The sequence below is a fragment of the Micromys minutus genome (assembly GCF_963924665.1).
Source record: "Micromys minutus genome assembly, chromosome: 17".
Lineage (NCBI taxonomy): Eukaryota > Metazoa > Chordata > Mammalia > Rodentia > Muridae > Micromys > Micromys minutus.
The window spans coordinates 42,547,346-42,573,848 of record NC_137952.1 but is presented as its reverse complement, the minus strand read 5'-3'; the positions used below and the strand labels follow the sequence as shown (position 1 = coordinate 42,573,848).

The window sequence follows — 26,503 nt, the reverse complement described above, 5'->3', positions numbered from 1 at the left end:
AAGCAATGCTTTGGGTAGAGGCTGCATGTAGGTATAATCATGGACTATCAACTTGCTGATTTGTTTGTTTTTGTTTCTTTTCTCAATGTAAAGACATCTCAAATGCTGCTAACTTAGTGAATAACTGAGCTTGCGATAGAAAATACTCCTGGGATAGTCTGGGTGTTTTTGCATACTCCGTCATTTTCTTGATTACCCTGTCCATCTTCACCAGTAACATCCATGACATTGTTTGCATGACATAAAACCAAGCAGAAAAATGATTGTTGCTCTGAAAATTTTTTTTCTTTGCTAAATAACTCATGATAAAACCACTTGACATTTTTATAGAGAGATGTTATTGAAAAGAAAAGTATTACTGTTTTTAATTTTTTTATTTTTTAAAATAAATGACGATTTTTATTTCATTGCAACATCTCACAAACAACTGACCTTTTCTCAGTTTTCAAAATTGTAAAAAAAATAAAATAAAAAAGATAGTCTGAAACTTCCTTCCACTTGAAGAATGGCCCCATTTCTCTCTCCTTCTTGTTCTTTTTTTTAATTAAACACAACTTTATTTTTAAAAAAAAAAAACAGATAAATGTACAGATTTTAAAATCATTTTTGCATAAAACTATATGAATATAGTTTTGTCAGTACTTGATTTTTTTAAAGGTTTGATAGTATGCATGAAAATTTGCATTCTTCTGCATGCTGAGTATCAGTAGAATCAGCACCATTTGTTGAAGAGCTGTCCTTTTTCTATTGAATGTTTTTAGTTCCTTTGTCAAAGATCAAGTGACCATATATGTGAGGGTTCATTTCTGGATCTTCTATTCTGTTCCATTGATCTACCTACCTATCTCTGTACCAGTACCATGTGGTTTTAAACACAATTGCTATGTAATATAGCTTGAGGTCAGGGGTGGTGATTCCCACAGAAGTTTTCTTGTTGAGAATAGATTTTGCTATTTTAGGTGTTTTGTTATTCCAGATGAATTTGGAAATTTCTCTTTCCAACTCTATGAAGAATTAAGTAGGAATTTTGGTGGGGATCGCATTGAATCTGTAGATTGCTGTTTGCAAGATGGCCATTTTTACAATGTTGATCCTTCCAATCCATGTGCATGAGAGATCTTTTGAAAAAGAACACAATTAGAGAACTAATCCCTCTGATTTTAAACCTTACTACAAAGTTATAGTAAAGAAATTGCTATGGCATAAAAATAGACAAAACAACCAATGGAGTAGAATTGACAGTTTAAAAGTAAACTCATAGGCTTAGATTTGTGACCCTGTTATCAGGACAATGTAATGGGGCAAATTAGGCTGTTCAATAAATGATGCTTTTGCAAAAGGATGCAAAAGGACTTGGCATCTGCATCATACCATTTAAAAAGCAACTCATGTTATTTTTGTATTAGAATTCCATATTAAGATAAAATTATAAAACTTTGTTTCCATTTGTTCTGATTTTAAATTTTTATTCCTTCTTTGCAGAAAGTGAGGGCCAGAGAAGAGAGAGAGAGAGAGAGAGAGAGAGAGAGAGAGAGAGAGAGAGAGAGAGAGAGAGAAAAGACAGAGAGACAAAGAGACAGACGGAGAGACAGAAAGACACAAGGAGAAAATAAACATGTAGGGAGAAGGGAGGTAGAGGGGATGAGAGGTTTTGGGAAAAGAAAAACATGATAGTTTCTTGTTATATGAAAAGGTTAAAAAATACTTTTAAAAAAGACCATAGAAATAAAGTTTCATGACCTTTCCATTAGGTATGACTTCTTAGGCATGACACCTGGTATATAAACAAACAAAGGGGAAATAGAAAAACTGAATATTATGAAATAAAACTTCCATGCCACTCATAGTGCTATCAGGAAAGCAAAAAGGACAAACTACAGAATGTGAAAAAATATTTGCATATCATATGTCTGGTAGAATTATAGTATTTGGAAAATATAATGACCTATAACACAACAAGATAACTAAATACAGTCATTTATATGTTTGTAAATAATATATAAAAATAAACAATAAATTTGAAAAGAGATTTGAATCATTAGGTACTTGGAAAACACCAGCTCAAGCTATAATGATGTCACATTTCTGATTAGCTTATTTGATGATTTGATTGAGAATGGAACTCTTAGGTTAAAATTTTCAAATACTTGGTTCCAGTTGGTGGACGTGTTTGGGGAAGGATGAGAAGGTGTGGTCTACTTGAAGGTATGGCAATTCGACCAGGCTTTGAGGTTTCAAAACTCCTTAGGCTGTCCCAGTGATCTCTCTGTGTTCTTTCTGTCTCCATTTTAGTGACCAAGGTATAAGATTTCAACTGTTCCTGTCACTACGCCTTTGCTTTGATGTCATGGATTTAACCATCTAGAACTGTAAGCCTAATTAACTGTTTTATTTTGTAAGTTCATTTGTCATGGTGTTTTAATCACAGTAATAAAAAAACATTAAGAAAGCTATGGTGGTGATGCCAAAAAGCTTGTGCCAAGTGTTGAAGAGAATATTGAGAAAGCAGAACCTATTTACTGCTGAGAGCAACAGTCGTACTGTATGACCCTAATTGATTCTTATCTATTTGAGGTGCCCATGAATGAGATGAGAAGTCAGAGATCAATGTAAAAGCAAGAGGTTTATTAGTCTAGTGCACTGGGGCAGCCGACATCCAGAGGAGAGGCAACCTTGAACTTCCGTTAGTACAGTTTTTATACATTTTATAAAGGGTGGGCTATAGCAGTCATGATTAGGCATGCAAGCATTGGTGGGGTCATTTGACATTTAAGGTGATTGGCTGCTGTTGACTTGGGCTTTGTTGGGGTTCTTGGCCTACACTCCAGTGGCTAAGCTGTGTTAGAAGAGGAGTGGGTGTCTAGATAAAGTTGGACCATTTTTTCCTGGGAGAAAGGGCTTCTTGGTGCCCTGGAGACATTCCAGGAACTGTGGCTAGATAAGATTGAAGCATTCTTTCTCCTGGAGGGGAAATTACCACCCCTTACTTTTCAGTACAGCCCCCTCAGAATACTGTCACAAAACTTAAGCATAGGATCAAAGTAATGCCAAGCAGTTTCATCCTAGGAATGTGCACAACATATTTTAAATATGTGCACAAAATCTTCTTCATGAGTGTTCATAACAGGAATTATTTATATCAATCAACTATGTCAATATAACCCAAATGCCCAGCAGCTAAGAAATGAACAAAGAAAACGTGGTAAAGTCATAAGGGATATCTAGTAAAAAATGAAGTACCAATAGCGTTCTACTACATAAGTAAATAGAATAATTTAGGATTTCTGTTACATGAAATTTATATACATTTATATGGCACATCCAGAATAGCTAATAAATTTACAGTTACCTAGGAGTTGATGAAGTGTCAAATGATTCTACAGATTCATGGTTTTCTTTTTGGAACTCTGACAATATTCTGGAATTACTGATAACATTCTCTCATGTTGCCACGTCAAGAAACTCCCATTGAATCCTCTGAAAGGATGAATTTTATAAAATGAGACATGTCAACTTTAAAAAAAAATAAATAAATTCTGGAGAATTTCTCAGAATTCTGGTTTTCTCAAAATTCTCAGGTGATGTTGAGTCGTTGATTTACAAACTACACTTAGGATGGTAAGGATCTGAAGAATTCATTCCAAAGTCCGAATTGAGAACACAGCACCCCTCTGCAGTGACAGACTGCTGGAGGATCACTTCTCTTTACCTTCGGTATGAAAGGGGTCACTCTACACAGCAGCTCATGAGTGAATGGCTGATACTCATACCTCAAGATGAGGTACAGCCCTTGTTCCATCCAAGAAAATGGATGCTACCCATCTCAACTATTGTTCTTGAAGGTCAGCCATAGTTACAGAAGAGGAAGGAACCTTAGATTTTGCATCAAGGAAACCATATGCCATGTGTGTGTTTGTTAGGAATTTTAGGAAATGGGTTTTGTGAAGGTGTGAATGAGAATGGCCCACATTGGCTCCTATATCTAAATTAGTTGCCAGTGGGTGGAACAGTCTGGGAATGATTAGAAAGTATGGCTTTGATGGAGGAGGTATACCACTGGGGCCATAGGCTTTGTGCTTTCAAAAGTCCACATGATTCTATCTTAGGTTTCTCTGTCTCATGGCTGTGCATCAAGGTATGGACTCTCAGTTTCTGCTCTGGTGCTATACCTACCTTCTGCTCCATCCTCCCCACCACGATGGTCATGGACTCACACTCTGAAACTGTAAGCCCCAAATAAACTTTTATAAATTGCCTTGGGCATGGTATCTATTACAGCAATATAATAGTAAGACATTGTTGCCACAGAAACAACCCTACAGGTTTTGGTTATTTGTATCTTGTATCACTTGTGTGAGTTTCATATACTTGTTAATGTGGGTTAATGCATGTATGTTGGTGCACATGCACATCTGGTGGAGGCCAAAGGCTGCCATCATCTATCTTTTCATGACCATTCTTAATTAATTAAATTTTAATTAAACTTAATTACTTTTTTTTAGACATTGTCTTTCACTAAACTTGAGGCTCATTGATTCTGCTGGGCTTGCTAGCTGGCAGGCTAATGAAATTTGGGGATCCATATGTCTCATTGAACCCCCAAGATAGAATTACAGCTTTTCACTATTATGCCTGGCTTTGTATGAGTACATTTTCTGGTCATCTAAACTCAGGTACTCCTGCTTGAAGTGAGGAGTATTTTGTTGACTGGGCTACTTCCTCAGCTTCCTTTCTAAATAATTTATAAAGATGAAATTTTACTGAGCACTAGTTACAGGAATGGTGGATTAATTGATATGCTATATTGAATGTTAAGACACTCCAGAGTTTTGCTATGGCAGAAGCCTATTCATCCGTGTGCTGGATTGGAAAGAAGCTATAGTGATGAACTCTATGGGCTGGATTATACCTGGGAGCTTGAAGGTAGAAAAGATTCTCTCACAGGAACAAGAGATATTGGAGACACTGCTGGAGACAACATACAGTTAGTCTTTCCCCCACTTCCAGCACAGCCTAGAGAGTTTCAGCATCTCTGTGACACATACCCAGAGCACTGGAAGATAATAACAGAAGGAAAATGGAGCAGAAGGAAGAAGGGCTGAAAAGATTGGCAAAGAACCTCTAAGGGAAGGGGTTCATTCCTAAGTTGCCTTTGTTAAATGTTTAGAAAAACAACAAATACAGAGATGGGTGCTCACAGCCAACCATTGGACTGAGAACCGGGTCCCCAATGGAGGAGTTAGAGGAAGGACTAAAAGAGCTGAAGGACTTTGCAGCCCCAACAGGAAGAACAACATTATCAACCAACCAGACACCCCATAGTTTACAGTGACTAAACCACCAACCAAAGAGTACACATGGAGGTACCCATTGCTCCAGCCACATATGTAATAGAGGATGGCATTGTTGGGCATCAATGGGAGTAGTGGTCCTTGGTTCTGTGAATGCCTGATGCCCCAATGTAGGAGAATGCTAGAGCAGGGAAGCAAAAGGGAGTGGGTAGGTGGGTGTGGAAGCACCCTCATATAAAAGCATGGGAGAGGGAGATGGGATAGAGGGTTTCTGGAGGGGAATCCAGGAAAGGGGATAACATTTGAAATGCAAATTTTTAAAAAAAATCCAATAAAAGAAAAACAAAACTAATAGGTCTACTTGGAAAATGTGACCCAGTGTGTTTTCCAACTTGGTCTACATTAGAACCACTCAATAAGGTTTTAACATTGCTCTGCCCAGGCTGCCTATCAAGCCAATTACGTTGACTCTTAGGACGTGGAACTCAAATGTTAGTATTTTTTTAGAACAATCGAGAGGATTGCAGCATGCAGCCTAGACCGAAAGCAAAGCAAAACAGGACAAGGATAAAGATACAGGATTGGGCACGTAGTTTAATTCCATGTACCTTACCATTAATAGCAACAACAATAAAGGGCATTGGGGTTAGTTTAAGCTGGAACAAAAGAAGGAGAGACAGGTGGGGAAAGTTCAAACATGAGATGTCTTGGGAATAGAATACCTGGAAAGGCACATCAAAGGGTAAGCTAGTTACTGAGCTAATGTTGTGAGTAAAAATTAGGCCAATCTCAGAAAATACGTTTGGTTTCGTGTGTGTGTGTGTGTGTGTGTGTGTGTGTGTGTGTGTGTGTGCGCGCGCGCACGCGCGCACGCCTGTATAACATGAATATAGAAGCAAAATGTGAGTGAAACAGAGAGGACTAATTGGGGAGAGGGAAGTAGAGAGGATAAAATCAACATGCAGTGTAGACCTGTATGAAAATGTCCTCATATTACACAGTACAATACACAATAAATGTATGTAATAATTGAAAATAAGAGAGACAACAGAGACAGAGGGAGACTAGTCGTATTCATTTGACCACAAAGTTTGAAGTTCTAAAAAGGCAACAGAAACTAAACCAGGATTACAAGCAACAGGAAGAGTGGTGTGTGCCTTCTGGTTGCCAGGACAACAGGAGCACTTCCTTATGTTAATGACAGTAGGCAGAGAACCAAAGGTCATGCAGCTCTTGCAGTAAGGAATTGTTAGAAACAGAGTCACACCTTGTTCAGGGAGTTTCCACTGAGGGATGCTCTTAGGAGATCAGGTGAGATTGTTCTGAGACCTTGAAAGGGGTGATGGGATTGGTCTTGAGTTATTGGAAACAGGAAGTTACACCTTCTGTGGAGTGTCAGCTCATACCATATGTGGCCTCTTCTCCATGTTGTTCTTGATTGAGTTCCCTGGGAATAAGGACTCAAGACATCTGGACTTGGCTGACTCTCCATGTAGGAAGTGGGAACATAGAAGAAGAAATACCACGATTTACAAAAATTACTTCAACTTTCTTAAAATAGGTAAATGACATTTCTTTTTATTTCTTTACTTACTGAAAACTTTTGGATTTCTATTTCACATTTTAAAAGCTAATATTTTGAAAAGCTTATTTCCACACATTATCTTTTATATTTGAAAAATATTTAAGTGGTTTTTCCCAAATACTAAGAAACTTTTTAAGTGAAACATTTTCCTCTTAAAATGGTTTATTTTTCAGTGATCGAAACACAAAACAAGTTCCTTTCTGTTTTAGAGGAATGTATCTGTAACAAGCCCGAGATTCACTTGGGGTCATGTTAGCTAACTACACACTTTGGCTGGTCTTAGGTGGGTCCTCATGATGTGTATTTCAACAGCTTCCCAGTGATGTCTTCTGACATTCTGAATAATGGAATGTTAACTCATTATAGTAACTATGAGAAAATATTACCTTAATAAATACATTCTGACCAAATATAGTGCATTTCCTTTTGGAGTATAAACTTTCCCTTTTGGAAATAATTTTTGTTTCAAATTTATTCTCTTTTATTGTTATATACAGGTAATAATTAGGTAAAAGTTCAATAATTATAAGAACATAGGAAGTAAAGTAAGATATATTGTCATTATTGTAATCCTTCTTGATCTTTCTCCTCAGGAAAACAAATACTTAAAAATACTAAATACTTTATATGTGGACTTACAAACATGTGTACATAACCATCCATATAACACACAAAAAACATTATATGTAAGTTTTCTCAATGTCATTAAAATTTTAACACCCTCAAATTCCTCCTTCCATGGCCATATATATTTTATTTTAGGACAGCATATGGCTTCATTCTTCTTATTGTAAGTTTTAGCACTGCTTGCTTTAAGAAATCTATAATCATACTTATGTAGTCTGATTGTGCACTCATATTTCTATACGTTTGGGCGCATTTAAAGTTCATTTCCAACTAGAGAGAGATGATTCAGTGACCTTGAGCAATGTGGAGAAGAAGATATTTCTTTACTTCTTCAAGAAACGCTGTTCCAGTTCATTCCAGGACTCAGGCTGGTAGCATCCATGCAATGAATGGCCAACTTTGTCAGCAGTCTAACCCACAGGAAAATTAGGTTATAGTATCTGTTCAAACAAGTTACCTTAGGAAAGGGATGGAATTGTCCCGGCACAGGAGAGGTATATTGCTTCCATTCTGTTGACGGAAAATGACCAAGTGAGGTCTTGCTGCATTTGTGACTCCATGGAAGAGATTTTCCCTTGAGTCTTTCTGTGTCCTCCCAGCCTTTATCCCTGGCAAAATTCACATTTTCAATCTTTGGTGTCTATTTTTGTTCATCAGAAAGAATTCATCTTTGAATGTTTCCAAATTGGTAATTGTCCAGAGCAGTGATTAGTGCAAAAAGTAATAATAAAAAAAATTGAACTGTTTCCATGTGTTCATTATGGGAACCAAGCCAAACAGTTGTTATTTTACATACTTCAATTGCCGGAGCAATAAGCCTGTTGGTTTCTTTCCAGGTTTATTCTCCAACAGCAGTACAGGGTCTTTCATTAAGAAGACGTGATGTCAGTGGGAAGTTTGGGTTTACAAAGTTTATTTTTAAAAAATCTGTTTCATAGTTAACTTTGTCTTTAGGAACAAACTTTTTATGTGGATGCCAGGGAAAAGTTGCTGTTTTCACTGTTTGAAGAGATTCACCCTGTGACAGGCTCTCTCTGAGCGGACAGGAGATGCTCTTGATGCCCAGCTATCTTCTTAACCAGTGTCTGGATTCACGGCAGCTGCTCATTTCTTTCCAGCTGTGACTCCACCTGGAGGCTTTTTCCATAGAGAGGCGATCGATCGCTCTGCCACCTGCATGGCCACCTACAAATGCAAAGGGCTTTAATGGTGCCAATACCAGTCTTCTACCAGTGAATTAACTGGAACCAGTAAACAAACAGCCTAGCTTCTCTGGGACTCAGTGGGGCACACTCGGAGAAACATTGGGCCAGCAGCAACCTGCTGCTCCACTCCTTTTACTGGGTGCCTCTGCTAAGGGTGTGGCTCAGTCCTAAAGCTCATACTGAGTTCAACCCCCAGCACCACAAAAATAAATATGTGTTTACTATTATTTTTATTGTTGTTTTTACAATCATATATCTTATGGCTGCCTCACTCCCTACTGCTTTGCAGCAAGTCTTACCATGCTCTGACTAATAACACAATTGTACTGGTGCCTTATCTCAAGACTGAACTTGAAAGAACCTTCCCATAAGCACATAAAAGCAGAGCACCTAAGGCAATAAAGTAACTTAACTTGCATGTAAATAAAATGGCTGGCAGATGGTGTTGCTTTGTCAGATCTCCCAAGTTAAAATAAGCGGCAGCTGAATATCAGACACATATAGAAAGACGCTCGATACACCCCCGTACATGCTGGTCTGTGATTGACACATAGAAAGGTACAGTGTGGTCCAAGGCAACAACAGTACCTTATGCTCTCGACCCGTTATCTCTCTAAGTAGTTCCATCAGAACCTTACAGCCATGACTTCACTTTGGTTGGTCTAGGGGAGCCCTTCCCTGACTCATCCAGATGTATGCACAACTCCGAGCTAGTGATTTTCAGCCCAAATGGATCTGCATTAGTCTCGTGTGCTCCGAAGAGCCAGTGTATACACTTCTTGGGCCCTAGTTCACATTTTCTAGGCCACCATTTTACAACCACCATCTTTGTGAAAGTATTACTGATGGGTGGCACTTTATCGAAGTGCACACATGCACAGATCTCTCTTCTTTCCTGGGGTTTCAGTCTATTGCTTTCTATAAGCCACGTAGGTGTTCTTTTCTAATTATTCGTTTTTATTCATGTGTAGGTGTGTTAATATCTGCTCACATGTGTACCATGCACATGCAGCCAGTGCCTGGAGAGCCAGAAGGGAGTGACATAACCCCTACAAGTGAATTCACGAGCAATTTTGAATCATCATGTGGATGCTGGGACCTGAACCTTGGCCCTCGGAAAGAACAGTTAGTGATTTTCACCCCTGAGCTGTCTTTCTCTCCTCAGCTGTGTGTCCAATTCTCAAGCTGCATCAGAAAAACACTGGCTAGGAAACTCTTGAAGCAAGAATACAGATGGCCTATTAACTGTTCTCCTCTGTCTTCACTGATACTTTAGAAATCTGTTTTATGAAAATAATAGTCATTTATTTTATGCATATGAATATTTTGCCGGCCTGAACATATATGTACCAAATGCATTTCTAGTTCCTGGGGAGGCTGGAAGAGGGTTTTGGGTGGCATAGAACTGAAGTGACAGAGGATTGTGAGCAGTCAAGTGGGTTCTGGGAGTTGAACCTGGGTCCTTTGCAAGAGCAGCACCTGCTTGTGGCAGGCAAACCATGGCTGGCCTGCTTCCAGCTCCGTGGCTAATACTTTAGAGGTGTGTTCTATGCCACTGCGCAGAGCTGCCCCAGGAGGACTGAGCTGTATTAATTTGTGCTGCAGCTGGATTGCATAACACACTATTTATAATTTATCTGTCCAGTCCTCCATTTCAGCACCCGAGGGAGGACCTGTGCAAAGGAGTCTTTCCCTGTGCACACCCAAGTTCAACTTGAGGGAACCTTTGCTACCCACGACCACACATCTCCACTCTGTTTCCATTCACTTTTCCTATGTCTCCCCAGTTCAGATTCTAGTACCAACATCTTGGCTTAAAGCGACCAGAAGTTTTTAAGTTAAAAAAAAAAAAAGTGTGGGGAGGATAATATTCTTCTGCTAAACCACTGATATGAGCAAATACTTATATATCTAAATTTTGATATCCTTACTGTACATTCTGAAACCCTAATGACTCTTCCAGTTCCTAACAGCTGTCACTTCTTCGTCGGTTTTTATCTTTCTTTGTCCTCCATGGTGCTTACAGCTGTTGATATACATTTTGTGAGGACTCAATGATTGTAGGAAAGGCTCCTGCATGCCACAACATACTGCAAGGATTTCTGAGAAACCCCGGGTTGCTAATACGCAACTGATTGCACTCCAGAACAGTGCAAAGAGAAGGAAAGTCTACGCAAGCAAAAGATAATGTGATTAATGAGACAAGTTATATGCTTTCCAACATGTTAGGGAGGCAAGAGAAATCACGGCCGGAGAAGCAGATTTACACTGCTCTTCATCAGTGAGTAGTCAAGGATGGTCTTCCGGGACCATGCTGAGATCAGCAAAGGAGATGACCATTAATTTTTCTTTTCTTTTCTACAATGATGGCGGAACTTGAGTTCTGCTGGCTAAGACATTTTGAAGGAACAGTTTGCAATATCATGAGAAGACTTTGATAGTTCTAGGTATGTGAAGCTCCAAAGACATTTCAGCAAGTGTGGTATAATGTCACTAATAGCCTCTACTTTTCCAAGGCTGTGATGTCCTAAAATGAGAAACTTTGGAGTATTAGGACTGTCCTCCTACCCATAACGGGTGGGCACTTCAGGCTTGTGATTGTTTGTTTTTAAACGAGAATTTTATTGTTACTCATGTGTAGACAGCAGTTTGAGTGACCTAGAAAAATCTAACCAGGAGAATAAGAACGCCATATCTCATGCCTTCTCTAACTGAACTTTATGCTCCAAGCATTGAAAATGTGCTATTTTCTGTAACAGCCGCTCACATATTATTTATCTCATACAAATAGGATGCTTATCAGCTTCAAACACTTACAGCAAATTGCTCACGGGTTTCTTAAAAACAGCAACACTAGTGGCAGGCTCCATTACTTTGTGTCTCTGCTTTTACCATATCCATTTTGGTTGGTTACGGCTGTCCTCAAGTTCCTCATGCCCCTTGCCAGAGCCACCAATTTGTTGGGATATTAAGCTTCTGCTCCCATGTTTGGCTGCCATTTATTTATTATTTATTTATTTATTTATTACATTCCGAACATTTCTCACAACTGCAATTTTTAGAAGTCTCCCAGAGTTTCTGTCTCTTCTCTAGGATAGAAGGATACGAAGACAAACAGAATTGTGGCTTTGTGATTAGTAGGCCTGCGCATGAGCAGCAGGTATGGCTTTGTAAGGGAAAGGCATGTACGGACCACTTACCAGGACATTACAGAATCCCACTTTGTGCTCACCTCTCAAATGGATGGCACATCTATACTGACTGTGTGCTCTTGGATCTGTGAGACACAGTATGGGTAAATACATAGTATGTCAGAAGGCCACTGTGACACTGTTGTGGGGACATGGTTGCTTTGTAGGTTGGATTTGCCCCACTATGGGGTCTTTGCTTTCTGACAAAGATTATGAAATAAGCTATTTAAATTGGGAACAAGAATGCCGAGCCCGGGCCATGATTCAAATGACGTAGTCAGTTCCTTATTTTTCCTGGGAAACAGAGTATCTTCCAAATGTGGGAGGTCTAGGGCATTTCTTCCTCCACATGTCTTGTGATTTTAATTAATGGTGAAGGGACAGCTAATGTGGGTCAAGTCTTTGGTACATCTTCCTCACTTACGCTCACTTTTAAACACTGATGTGGAATTGGCATGCTTCCTCTGGGCTCCCTGCTGCAGCTGTGCATGGAAACTTGGAGAGAGATCACATCAGGAATCCTAGTGTGAGAATCATGGGAACTGTGAGACCTAAGCCCATCCCTATCAGCCTCAAACAGGCCCCAAACTTCCTCATGCTCATCAATGAAAAACCCTAAGTGGCAGGTTGCAGCCCTCTTGAGTTGAGCTGTGATCTCAGCACACCATGCTCATGATCAGGAGACACCCTTTATTTGGTTCCGTATTCGTTATAATGAGAAGATAATTTTATCTCTCCGTTTCAAAGCAATAGACAAATCTAAAACTGAGATTAACTGAGAAACCATTTCTGCCCGGAAAGCTAAGAACAATTAATTCTCTAGAAGACCATGGGAGGTTTTCTTTCACAAATAAACTATGAATAACATCCATGGGGTCACAGAGAGGGTCAGTCAGGGCATTGTGGTAAGGAAGAGATGACACATTCACCCTTTTTAAAAAATCACACCTATCTGTGTCTGATGTATCTGCTACATGGTGGATGCACTGGGACAGGACTACTGCCTGCAAAGACAAATGTGCAAACCACGGTGCAGTTCTGATGTGGAAAGGCCACTTGCTTATGTATTCAGAAAGGAGAAGAAGACCCTCTGTATTACATACAAAGTATCATGTAAAGTGATACATTTTACGTGAGTAATGGTGAGGAATTCCTAATTTCAGTTGGCTCATCTTTTTACAGGAAAGCTGCATTAGTTGCCATGGCAACAGAGATACCAGGGCGACTCACTCTTTTCCAACATTATGTGATTCTGTTTCTCTCACTGCTTATTGGAATAGCAGCAAGCTTGTCTCCATCCAAGTGCTATGTGAATTCTACTTAACACATAATAGAACATCACTCCCTTCATTAAGATATCACATTGATCATCGACAATTTTCCATCAGTTGAAACTCAGAGGGTGTCTAACAAGATTGGGACTTGTGATGACCTATATTGCAACGCAATGTTAAACATAGAGGGTTCGTAATGTTATATGTTTATACTTTGGGTAAAATATTCATGCATTTAACTTTAAATGACTTTCTTTTTTTAAAAAGTATTTTAAAATATGGATATAGGAGATGCTGTAGAATCCTAAAGAGTGAATGTGTGCCTGGCCAACATGTGTTTGTGGGAGGCGGGGACAAGGGCATTAAACAATCACACTACAAAACTGATGCAGTGCTATAAAAGGAAAACTGTTAATTCACTGTGGGGGGCTGGTTTTACCATTGCTAGTCTGGAGGACTGTCACTATGGAGGGTCACCTCATTAGGGAAGAAGGTGCTGTACAAGGCTGGGTTTATTTCTTGGTCTCAGGTTCACTAAGCCAAGGGCTGAGTAAATGATGCAAAACAATGGGAAAGGCAGGAAGGGATGCGGGCTCGCTGGAAACAAGATGGCGACCGTCTTTTGTTCTCCAGTGGAAAGGGATGTGGGCTTGCTGGAAACAAGATGGCGACCGTCTTTTGTTCTCCAGTGTCCAGTTACAGATAGACCGCGTGGCTATTTAAAATATATTTCTAAATATCAAAGAGAAAACAAATTATATTTGAATTTCCTTCATTTCTCTCCGAATGAGTAGCCTACCCTTTCTAGTCTGTCCTTACAGAGGGAACAAAATGCATGCCCAAACTGGTGAACAGTCAGACAAACATCTCTCACCTCCAACTAGGTTAAATAGCCCTGATCTGAGTGTTTCCTCAGATATAAGTAAACACTTTAACATTTAAAAGTTTGGATTAAAATGTAGTTGCATCCTTTCCCTCCCTCTTGTCCCCCAAACCCTTCCCATGTCACCATCCTTTCTTCAAGTTCTTATTCTTCAATTATTTTTGTTACTTACTTAGACATGCAAAGAAATATACAAATGCAGGTTGTTGGGTCCATTTAGTGATGCTTGTGTGTTTGTCTTTAGAGCCAACCACCGGATGTGGATTTGGATAAGCATTTAGAGGCTCCTGGAGAAAGCTAATCCTCCTCACTGCCATCTTTAACAGCCTAGCTCTTCATCTAAGTGTGCCACTTCCTCTCTCTCTCTTTCTCTCTCTCTCTCTCTCTCTCTCTCTCTCTCTGGGTGTGTGTGTGTGTGTGTGTGTTATACTTTAGAACTACCAGAAATTCTGAGTGATGTCAGTGGGTGTACCTGAAAATGATTGGTCACCACAGACACATGTGTCTGCTCAGTGGTGTCCCTACTTTCATGTCACAGAACTGTGCTGAGTCACATGCTCCTGTTTCTTCTGGCTTTAGCCTTATCCTGATCTTTTGCCACCTGTCTCTCTCTTTAGGTTGAGTGATCTCTAATTCTTGATCAACTTTACTGGGTCTCTAAGTCGTTTTATACCAGTCTGTGTACCACCACACCTATCACGACTTCTTAATCTTCATCTTCACACTCTATTTATAGCTGTCATTATTTTACACCATGTGTGTCCATATAAAATGTCTTGGTGCATTTTCCTTTGCTATAAGAAAATATGGGAAGCAGAATATTTCAAAAGAAGTTTGGTTACCTCATAATTTTGGAGGTAAAATGCCTAATATTTAGTGCTCCAAGGTCTCTCACTCTCTGTGACATGTCTGGCTGTAAGCCTGAAATTTGTTCCCATCTGTGGCAGGAGGAAGATGATGGCTGAAAAAGCATTGACCATGAGTATAAAAGAATATAATTAAAAGTCTTTTATCACTATATATATATGTATGTATGTATATATGTGTGTATGTATATATGTGTGTGTGTATATGTATATATGTATATATGTGTGTGTATATATATATATATATATATATATATATATACACACATATGTAGATAGATAGATAGATAGATAGATAGATACACATATATAGAACCAGTAGGTTGCCCAAGAAAAGTTTTTGATTCTTTTTTAAGAAAGAACTTAAGGTTCAGTGGGTAGGAGGAGAAAATAATTTGGAGTGACTTAGGAGAAAAATGTTGTCAAAATATAAATGAATTTAAAAATGGTTTTAAAAAGAAAAAATATAATTAATTACAATAAAATTATAATAAACATTATCTCCCCCAAACACTAAACATTCATGATTTCTGCACACTATACCTACTAAAAGTGTGTGCATAGGGGCTTATAAATGTTGCAAGTCGATACCTTAGACTAAACCCATTATTGGAGAAATTGTATATTTATTTACATTGTTTTTCATGTAATACTAGTATATCTTAGGGAACGTTTCAGGCATACAGCACTTGATAGGTTTTATTGGTGTAAAATCCATTTTCAGAAAGTGTTCATTTTCTTTTTAATGATCAATTTATATGCCTTTGATTTGTGGGCGCATAAACACAATATCTGTTACATGAGGTCAGCTATGTCATTTCCCCACAACATAGCAAACATTGCCCAGTTAAATAACTCAAGCTGCCAAGCGCCTGTCCTCTAGGGAAAAATAGTGTTTTCCAGTGTGTGTGTGTGTATGTGTGTGTGTGTGTGTGTGTGTGTGTGTGTGTGTGTGTGTTTAAATTCACCAGGCCTGTTTCAGAGGCATAAATCACATTTGCACAGAAATCTGTGGTTTGTTCATTTTGGACTCATTGAGATGAACAAACATGAGAAATCACAGTCGTTTATAAAGATGTTCTGCAGGGGAACCGTTAGATATCAAAGCTCAGGCTAAACCATTTCCATACTACCTGTCAGTCATTCTTTCTCTTATTCAGCAAACCATTTACACATAAACTGAGGATTTAGCCAATTCTTACTTTAAAAGCTCTATTTAATTTGATCTTAGCAAGTCTTGAGGTTGTTATTGAGATACTTGATTGTGTGATTTCTTATATTATCTTCTTTATCATTAATATCTATTAGCTGGCATTATAAAAAATGAAAGTTTTGAAAATTAGACAGCTCAAATTATTGCAACTGAATTTAGATAATTATACAAATTGTCATATTTATTTTAATCTATTTCACTTATTAGTCCCAATGGACAGATATTTAACATAGAAATATTACTCACCACTTATCTATAAAAGAATACATATATCCTAATGGTAACTCATTATTAAAAACAAATTAAAATAAGCAAAGAAAGATAGTAATCGAGAAATAAAAAATTGGTAACTATAGTCCAAGAAATTTATGTCAATTTGTATGTATTCTGATTAATGCTTATTTTATATATATTTCATTTAATCAATACAGCAACCTCCTAGTTCATTCAGGCATGTTTTACTAATATATTTTTTACTTGTTAGTTTACAGAAGTTGTTAAAGTTCAGAACTAACCAGTGGTAGACCCAGGATATTTCTAATAAAAAACATATTCTGTCACCAAGGCTCTTGTGTCTTCCAGGATGCTATGTCGTATCCTAGGTGATGTAGGTAGAGGAACAGACTGACGGACCAACAGGACACATAATGAAAGAATCTCTGTCCTTGAAAATGCTGCAAATGGGAAGATCCAGCTTCAAAGCATTAATTTTGTTTTTATTTGTTGTTGTTCTAATTCCTGCCTAGCAAGCAGACCAGTTTCTTTCATGGGAATTAAGGAAAAGTCTCAAAGCCTTGAGTAAGTAGATTTCAAGTTCTACTAAAATTCATCCTAGCAATGTTCAGTATAATTGTATTATGTTTACTTCCCATAAATGAAAGCAAGTTAATAATATTAAGCAGGCTTATATATAATCTACTGGCAATAAAGTTTGATTCTCTTATTAGTCATTAGAGTTATTCAAAATCATTGTTCAACAAATAGCGCCTTCATTTTGATTCTTACAGTTGGAGGACACTTCTTTACCCAGCTGATCATTCACTATGCTGAGATTTGCTTTGGCCAGGGGAATGGAAAGCAATATGGGAATGTACTTTTACTTAAAAAGGCTATAGACAGTTCTCTATTCTTCTCATAGAACAAAGAACAATGTACTGTCACATTTAGGTATGACAAGACTATACCCAAGGTAGTCCACGGTAGTAGGAAGAGACACTAGGTCTCTACACACTGGTCTAACTTGTACCTTAGAGTTTAAATCATCTGGTTTGTAGCAACCCATGATGGATTCCCTGGTGATAAAGTTGGCAAAAGCCAAGATACAAGTACTTAAGGAGAATGCACACAAATATCTATACTATGCTTGCCAAGACTGTGCTGGCATTAGTGTAAGCGACAGGGGGAAATTATTTGTACAAAATTTTGCCCTGGCTTCTCTCTCACAGTAGGGCAGAACCTTGATTTCAGTGTGAAGATAAGAATATGAGCTTTCATACAGTCATATGGAGAACTAATGTGGTCATCTGAAGAAGTCAAAGTTGGAAATTTACCTCAGTGGATTCAGGTTAAAAGAGAAGTATAAATTTAAATCTTGGTGAATATGGTTCTATGTTAGTTCTATCATTACTGGCCCAAATCACCAACAAAAACAGCTTAAGGAAGGAAAGCTCTCTTCTCACTGTTTAAGAGGGTTTCTTATGATGGTGGGGTCATGGTGAAGAAACTTACACCATGGTGCACAGGGCAAGGACAAAGTATCACACCCAAGGACACCTCTTCCTAATCCATTTCCTCTAAGTAGGGATTGAAATCTTGAATACATCAATGAATTAAACAATACATGAATTCGGGACAGTTTTTCATTATGTAGCCATCTCTACAAAGGCCCTTACAGACACATGTAAATTTCAAGTCCACTCAAGTTAACAGTTAGTATTAATAGTGAATATGTGTGTGTGTTTGTATAGTATAACTTATTGCGTATATATTTTCAAGATAACACAACTTATCACCTGTTTCTAGAAGAACACTCTGTGGCAATTTTTGATGAAATGGTCTTCATTCTAGTGCCTTTGACCAGGTGTCTTTACATCACAGCCTCATGCCATAGCTCTGTTCTCTTTACAGTAATTGAATGCTTCCTTAAGCATCGGCTGCATTGAAATAGCAAATGAAGTTCTGACTCAAATTTTTAAAAGCAAATCTAGCTGCTGTGCACCATCTTGTGCTATAAATTGGTTTCAAGCCCCTGAAGACCCTTTAGTATTTACAGGATTTTTATCATGGGACTTAGTAATGAAGTCTTTGTCATCAGAAGCCAACAGTCAGTGAAGAGACACCTTACGCTCATCAGTGCCAAAATAAGCTAAATTGCCACAGGGTAAAAAACCTGCCCACCCATTACAACTACTTGGATCCCCAAATCTGGCATAACAGGTTTTTGCCCCAGTTGGAATAATTGTCTCTTAAAAGTTCTTGACACAGACTCAATATGATTGGACACAATGCTATGTTCGATTTTTAAAAAGCTAATTTTTTTCTTTACTATGAGACTCCCTCTAGCATAGTTTTTTTTAGTCATACAAAAATTAAAAGTATTTTGATTCATATATTAGTCTATGCTATTTCAGAAACAAAATAAATTTGTGACAGGAATCTAATTTATCTATTTTCTTTTTATTATGATTTTAATTATGTTAAGTTAGAGGACATTAAGTTCTGTGCTTAAGAGTGGCATGCGGTGACCGTAAACTACATCACACTGCCGTGCTATTACTAGCATTCCTCTCCAGACCTCTTTGTGGTATGCAAGACTTAGAGACATGTACCTTTTTCTGAGTCATAGGCAACCATCATTCCACTTTATTTCTATGGTTCTGACAACTCTAGAGACGTTGCATAAGTGGAACTACATAAAATAATTTGTCTTGTTGTGATTGGACTTTATTTTCTTTAGTGAGACTTTGTTAAGATACTCAAAACTGATTCATATTTTAGTATGCATAAGGTTAATTTTTTAAGGTTGAATAGTATTTCACTGAATCTATGCACTATAGTTTATCTGTACATTCATCTGTCTATACACATGCGAATTACTGTTACCCATTGGCTATTGTGAGTTACGAACATGGGTGAGAAAACTCTTTAAAACCGAGCTTTAAAATTATTTTTAGTATGCAATCAGAATTGGGACTGCTGGATCACATGACAATTATATTTTTGTTACTTTGAGGGGTCATACGGGCTGCATTAGTCTATGTTCCCACCAACAGTACACGTATTCCATTCTTCCCTGTTACTTATGAACATCTCTTATTTTCATCATTTTAGCAGAAGTCTTTTTTTTAAGATTTATTTTTACTTATATGAATGCACTGTAGCTGTCTTCAGACACACCAGAAGAGGACATCAGATCCCATTACAGATGGTTGTGAGCCACCAAATGGTTGCTGGGATTTGAACCCAGCACCTCTGGAAGAGCAGTCAGTGTTCTTAACCGCTAAGTCATGTCTCCAGCCCCATTTTCATCATTTTAAATTGTAACTTTTTTAATGTTATGGACAATATCTTATTATGGTTTGGATTTGCATTTCCATCATGACTAATAGTCATGGAACATCATTTTATGTGTATATTGGCTATCTGTGCATTCTTCTGGGGAAATGTTTACTAAAATCTTTGTCACATTATTCGTTTGGGTTGTTATTAGTAAGGTTTAATGCATTTTGGAGACAAACCATTGTCAGATAGACAATTGAAAGATATTCTTCTTCATTGTGGGGGTCATCTTCTTACTCTTAATTATGTCTTTTGATGCACAGAAGTTTTTAATTTAAGGAGGTCTACTTTATATATTTTTACATCTTTAGCCTATACTTGTAGTATCCTATCCAAGAAATCACTGCCAAAGCTATTCATTTGCTTTTAACAAAATCTGTCTTGTATGACATAAAATATGATTTGCAATGTTAATCAATTGGACAGGCTGAATTAATTTTGTCATTCAGAACACAAGATACTAAAAGCAGATAAAAACAAAACTGTTGAATTGGAAGTTTATTGAAACTCACTCTATAATTTTTAAGGAAAAAAAATACATCTTTGCTTAGTTAGTTGATTCAATTCTAAGTATCTCACTCCCTTGTGCTCATATGACCTTTCATATGGAAACATAGTAGAAGTGATTTGAAGCCAAAGAACAAGAGGTCTTTGTTTGGCCTATACTGCTTAATTTAGTGAGTCTTCAAGACATTCTCAGTATATACCCAAAGTAACAAACTTTGGGCCAGAAAGTGCTAAGCTGTGTGGTCCACACTACTGTGGATAGTGCTCGGCACCAAACTAAGAGGCTGCAATCCCATCCCAACCTTGAATGCCCTCTTCTAAAACAGGCCTTAAAGTTGTACATCTTCCAGTTTTAGCCTCCCAGGTAATTGGCAGATCAGGTTTATGTTCCTGGTTTGACTAAGGCATATGAATTGGGATCCTTAAAAAATAAAGTGCCAGGGACCAACAGTGAGTGCATAAGATGCCATGCTTGTGTGTAGAATAGAAGCGTGTGGCTTTAGTTTGGACTGCCTTTCTGAAAAATGAGGCAATGAGTACCTGCGATGCTGTGTTACATCTAAACTGATGGGTAGTACAAGGGAACTGATCATGGATACTAGATTACTACCATGACTGTGTCTGAAGAATCTTCCTGAATTCTATAAATGCTCCTAGAAACAGCTCCCATGTCCCTGGGGCTCCCGTGTCTCATACTTCCCATAAGTTTTAGCAAAGCCTATGTAAAGATGCAAAAGAAGACTCTCTGTAAACCTCCATGTGGGGTGACTGGGCTCCGTATTTTAAAGTTCATTTTGCTTGTTGAAATGTGTAGCATTGAGACATTAAAGGGATTAATTGCCCATACCTTCCTCCGATGACTGAGCAATGAAGACCCAGGGAGATGGCAAGTCTATACAGGCTGTCAGCGAGTAATGTCAAGATCTTAATGAGATTATCAAATCTAAAGGTGTATACATTGTTACAAAGGTCACCAGAGGCATAGCCAAAAACAAAGATGTATAAGTATGCACTTCGGGGCTGAAGACTCCCTTTTTGTCTTCTTAAATTCTCTCTCTCTCTCTCTCTCTCTCTCTCTCTCTCTCTCTCTCAATCGCTCTCTCTCTCTCTCTCTCTCTCTCTCTCTCTCTCTCTCTCTCTCTCGACCAATCACAGAACCTTTAGGTTTCTGCACTGACTTCCCCCAAAGTAATGAAGAAGCCCAAGGATCCTGCCCTTGGGAGCCATTCCTTCCTACCACAGTTCTGCCTTAGTGTATCTTACTGACTCAGGCTGGACAACACTCTGTTTTCTCCACTTGCAGCTGTCTTTGAAGTTTCATTTTATACAGGAAGCAAGGCTCACTGCTGTACTGTTGCTACTGTTTCCACGAAATACTATAGTGATAAGACTGGCATTTGTCCAGAATGCCCAGACTCTCTTGTTCTTCCAATTTACAGTATTCACTAGAAAATTATTGGACATCTGTGGGAGTCATTCGGGTTAAATTAGGTTTTCTGTGGGAAGTGCAAGTGGGTCGGGGCACTGGGGTTACTTTTTGATTGTGTCAGATGTGCTAATAAAATGCTGTTCTTCAGGGCAAAAATGGGCTTGACGAAGCTTGGAGGGAAGGCTTTTCAAAATTCTTGATTAAGCAGTATGTACAAGAAGTCAGAAAGGACACATCAAGAGCCTCTCTTCAATTTGACACTAAAAATAAACAAACAAACAAACAAACCCTGAAGTGATCATAACCCAACCATTATAATCTTAACCAGTCCTATTTGTGCAGAAAGAGGCAGCTTGTTCATGCTTTAAGCACTAAAAGGAAAATCCATAAAGAGAAATGCTATTTTCTTTTCAGAATCTGGGATTGCAGTGCTGTAATTTGTTTTTGGATTGCTTAACAGAACAGAAATGGGGCAAAGACTCAAGAGTGTTGGAACTCAGATTTCCACTGGATATTACAAAGAACTTCTCTAGAACCGGCTGCCTTGTAAGAAACAGACTCTCATCCAAATGTCCCTGGAGAAACTGGGCAGTTCCTTCTCAGGACTTTGGCAAAAGATGTTTCTTTGCTGGATGAAAAGTATACTAGACAACTGTCTATGTCTGTTTAAACCAAAAGGGTGGAAGGCTCTAGAGAGCCCCTGGATGAATCAGTGCTACATAAAAAGTCTCAAGAATGAGTCATCACCTAACTGAATTTAGTATTTATGTTTTCAAAATCCATATAGAGGCCAAAGGGCAGTTAGTTGTCTGTTTCAGAAGGATATTCAGTGAAGTAGATCCAAAGATAGTTGGCTCTCTGGGGATCTGATCAGGGGATATAAAACAGGAATGATGCAACTTGAAGGACAACCTCAACAGAGTCAAAGTAAGGACCAATTTTGATGTCGTTTCTGTATTTCCATCAACTTTATCCTTTCCAATGTGAACACGTAGCAAAGATCAAACAAGGAGCTTTTATTGGGTTGCAGCCATAGCCATTCGCTCTGAATGTTACCAAAGTGACAGCTGACTCTTTTTAGGTGCCCAGAAATTCCTCTAATTTAATGCAACTCTTTCCTCTGCTCCATGCAGTTTTGCCACTCTCAGAGTTGACATGTGGCCTCCTGTTCTTGCCCTTTCTGTAGTCATATTCCTACCTCTGAAGCCCCTACTTTTTCTTTCCTAGAGTCTGTGACCTCAGATAAACCCTCACATTTGGAATTACTTCTTCTTTCCTCCCAGAATCAAAGATATGAGCTATCCCTTGCTTCTCTGGTCCTCTTGGATATGTCATGGTATGAATGGGCAGAGTTCCAAAGTGTAGAGCTGACTGCAGCCTTCTTGAATGATATCTGCACAACAGTCAAACTTGTTATATTTCTGGGTTATAAAGTACACGGTAGCACTTAGAGTTACCACTTTGAGGCATAGTTTAGCAGCATCCCCTCTTCCTGGCAGTTAGATCAGCCCCTTCGATATCTGTGCATAAAGGTCGAAACCATGTGGTGAGGATCATTTTAAGATTCATTGCAAGATCCTGTCCTCAGTCAATCAAATGTTACACAGCTTTATTCTGTGGAGGTGCTATTGGACTTCACTGGAGAGTGGACAGTGTTATATCACACTAGATAGGAATATGTCACACTGGATAGGATTTACTGATTTCTGTGATTTTAGACATTTATTGACTGCAGAATGACATTCCTAGTTCTTTCTTTCTTTTTTTTTTTACAGACTCTGATTTTGCTATTTCTTTAATGTAAAGTGTTTACCTAAGTGTTAGAGTTTCTCAATCTGTTGTAAACTTCTAATTTTGTTGGAAAGAAATGTCTGGGAAAAGTTAGAGTATGAGAAAGTCCAAAAGATATAAAAAGGCTGAGATAAGAGAGCTAAGAACTGGTGTTAAAAAGTTACATGCTGACAAATGAACTCAACTAAGCAGAGTCTTCTACAACTAAAATTATGAGTATGTACATAAAATACAACTTACCCACAAAAACTCAAACCCAAGGCACTTAGAGTACATACTTATCAAACAGAACGGGAGACAAAATCAACCCGCTTGCTTTCACAGAGCCAAAGCCGTGAAGTAGAGGAGGAAAAACAGAATTCTAAGTCAGTAACATGTCAGCATTTGAAGTGTCATTCCACCACACTGATGTTTTCTCTACAGTGACCACTGTTTCCAGCCACCAAAGCTAGCAAACATGCCGTAAAGGCCATTCTGAAAGCGTAGAACCCACGGAGTGCATTGCTTTTCTTTGCTGCTTGGAATCAAGGGGAAAGAATCCCAAATCTGGTCAAAGCAGCAATGTCCTTAAACTTTAGTCTCTGTCAAACATTTTATCCAAATTGCTAGAGAAGGTGGAAATCTCTTCTTTTTCCCCTCTGTCTGGTCAGCACTTGATATAGGCAGTGACACTGGTTTCCCTCGGTAAGCGAGGTTGACAGCTAAAATCTGCTACTGCGACAGAGGCTGCCACTGCTCTACGTCTGAGAAATGGATGGCAAAACTTTCAAACAAGAAAGTGTTTTTTTTTTTTCTTTTACCCCAAACATACATGTTACTTTTCTCACATCAAGGAGAAATTAGGTGAACATCTGTCAGCCTCACCTGAATAAGTAAATTTGAGTTGTTGACGGCATCCCGGAAGCCCTCCCACTTGGCTCTTCCGCTGCACTGCGACTCTTCAGAAGGGAGGCTCTGTGGGCTGGAAGGCTGAGAAATGTCCAGCAAGGATCTTCCCATGGCGAGCCAGTGGTTTCTTGGCAGTACCGCTAGACTCCAGCACCCAGCCTCTGTCCTTGTTGAGGTCGTAGGTTTTTCCCATCTCTCCTTTGAAAATGTAAAAAATGGCTAAGATAAAAGCACCCGTGGCTACTGTCAAGTAGACAGCGTATAGGGTACCAACAACAGCTGAAGCTAGCATGAGATCCACAAAGAAAATGATCAGCTTCACCAACATGTCTGCATTTCCTCTTGATCACAGGCTGTCTCTTCCAGTTCCCGATGCCCTCACTAGGCAATTAAATCTTTGAAAAATGTGATCAGGAAAAGGACATTTCAGAATATGCCAATGGAATTTGTGATTTCTCCAAGTGTTTGCCAAAGGAGACTTAACATGATGAAACTTTGGATTTCCCAACAATACAAGTATGAAATAGTGGCTAAAAGTCAAGTCCGGACTGTTGCCCAATCACCAGTCCTATAAAGGGGAAGAACACAGGGTTCATTTTATTCCCTGTGTGATTTGCTTAAATTGTAAACTTCTGAGCAATGGAACTTGCTAACATGCATTTTCAAGAATTCTATATAGAATTCTATATTTCTTAGAAAACAAAAATGTACTGATCCAGTGTAGAGGGAAAATAAACCCATGTTTATAATCCAAAGATTCAGAAAGTTTTATTTCTCTTACGTGTACCGTTTTTCCTCAAATTACTCAGGAGTGAAATATCTTCACTTCCTGGGAATATAAGAAAAGTTGACCTTGACCAATATACCCATAAAATTAAATTGATTGTGGAATCAGAGATCAGTGCAGATATAAGAGGCAATAAATTCAAATTAGAAAGCAAGTTAGAGGGCTACTCCAGACAAGAGCCAAGAAGAAAGGCATGTACATGTACTTGTTTGAATGATTTATAAACATAATACCATGAAAATATGATGGCAACGTTAATAAGGCAACCTTAATAATAACCTGGACACCTTAATAAGGCAAACTAAACACCGAGGGACATGTAAAGTTGTGTAGCAAGAATGATTCTCAAATGAAGCAAACTGAACTGAAGTGCAATTCGGCAAAAATGACGCCACACGGGAAACAAGAATTCATTCATCCTGATTATGGAGAATCTTTCTCCAAGGATCATAGAATAAGAGTACATGTGCCTACTTCCAAATGCTTCAGTTACACAGCCTGGTTTTCCAGTAACCTTTTCCAATCTCCGACTCTCCGGAATACTGATCTAGATTTATTCATTCATTCATGTATATGTACATGTGTCCAGGGTGTTGTCTGCATACCAGGATGCACACATAGAGGTCAGATGACAACTTGTGGAAGTTGGTTCTTGCCTTCTGTCATCTGGGTCCTAAGAATAGAATTAAGGTCACCAGCCTGGGTGGAAAGCACTCTTATACACTGAGCCATGGATTTTCTCTGTTACTAGTTGTACAAGTCTAGAGCCTTAAAAACAACACAAGACATCCTAATATATAATGATGATAGAACAGAATATTTAGGCTATAAACTAAACAATGTAAATGTAGCAATGCAGCCAACATTGGAGGCATAGCTGGGGAGGTTGAGAAAGCTAAATAATATTAACTTTTATAATTTACATAGTTTTAATTCAAGGAATACTCTCTAATACAAAATAAACACTAGGCATAGACTTAAAAGGAATGAAGGTGGTTAATAACAGAAATGGACACATATAATTAGAGAATTTATAAGACAGAATGGACAACAGAAAGTGTTGCAATTTTCACTTTCATGGCAGGGAACCAGCAGTCTGCCAGACATCGAGTTCTATTAGTCAGCCTTTCATCTAGGTCAGACAGTCAGCTATATGTCACTAGTCTCTGCACCCACTGAGTGCTTGAAATCTACACAGTCCATATTGCTAAATGCAAAATATGGTTTGACAAAAATACCATGAAATTATTTATAATTGCGCTTGATGACACTAAAAATGTGTATGTGGTATATGATTTTACTATGTAGCTAAAATCAACTTTCACTTCCTTTTAAGGACATGCCTTCTATAAATCTTATATATAGTCTACATTGTGTTTCTACAAGGTCATACTGGTCTAGAATATTT

General features: G+C 38.4%; 1 protein-coding gene across 2 annotated transcripts in view; it reads right to left on the bottom strand.

Annotated features, from left to right (window-relative positions):
* The window catches only part of ANKEF1 (ankyrin repeat and EF-hand domain containing 1), a 64,316-nt gene extending 39,625 nt beyond the window's left edge, over nucleotides 1-24,691 (bottom strand). For both annotated transcript variants that reach the window (XR_013975392.1, XM_080931483.1), the window contains exons 1-2: nucleotides 24,285-24,691; nucleotides 6,698-8,688 (exon numbers count right to left, since the gene is read on the bottom strand). The gene's annotated coding sequence lies outside the window, so the exon portion shown is untranslated. The remainder of the gene's footprint in view (nucleotides 1-6,697; nucleotides 8,689-24,284) is intronic.
* Between the last annotated feature and the right edge of the window lie 1,812 nt (nucleotides 24,692-26,503).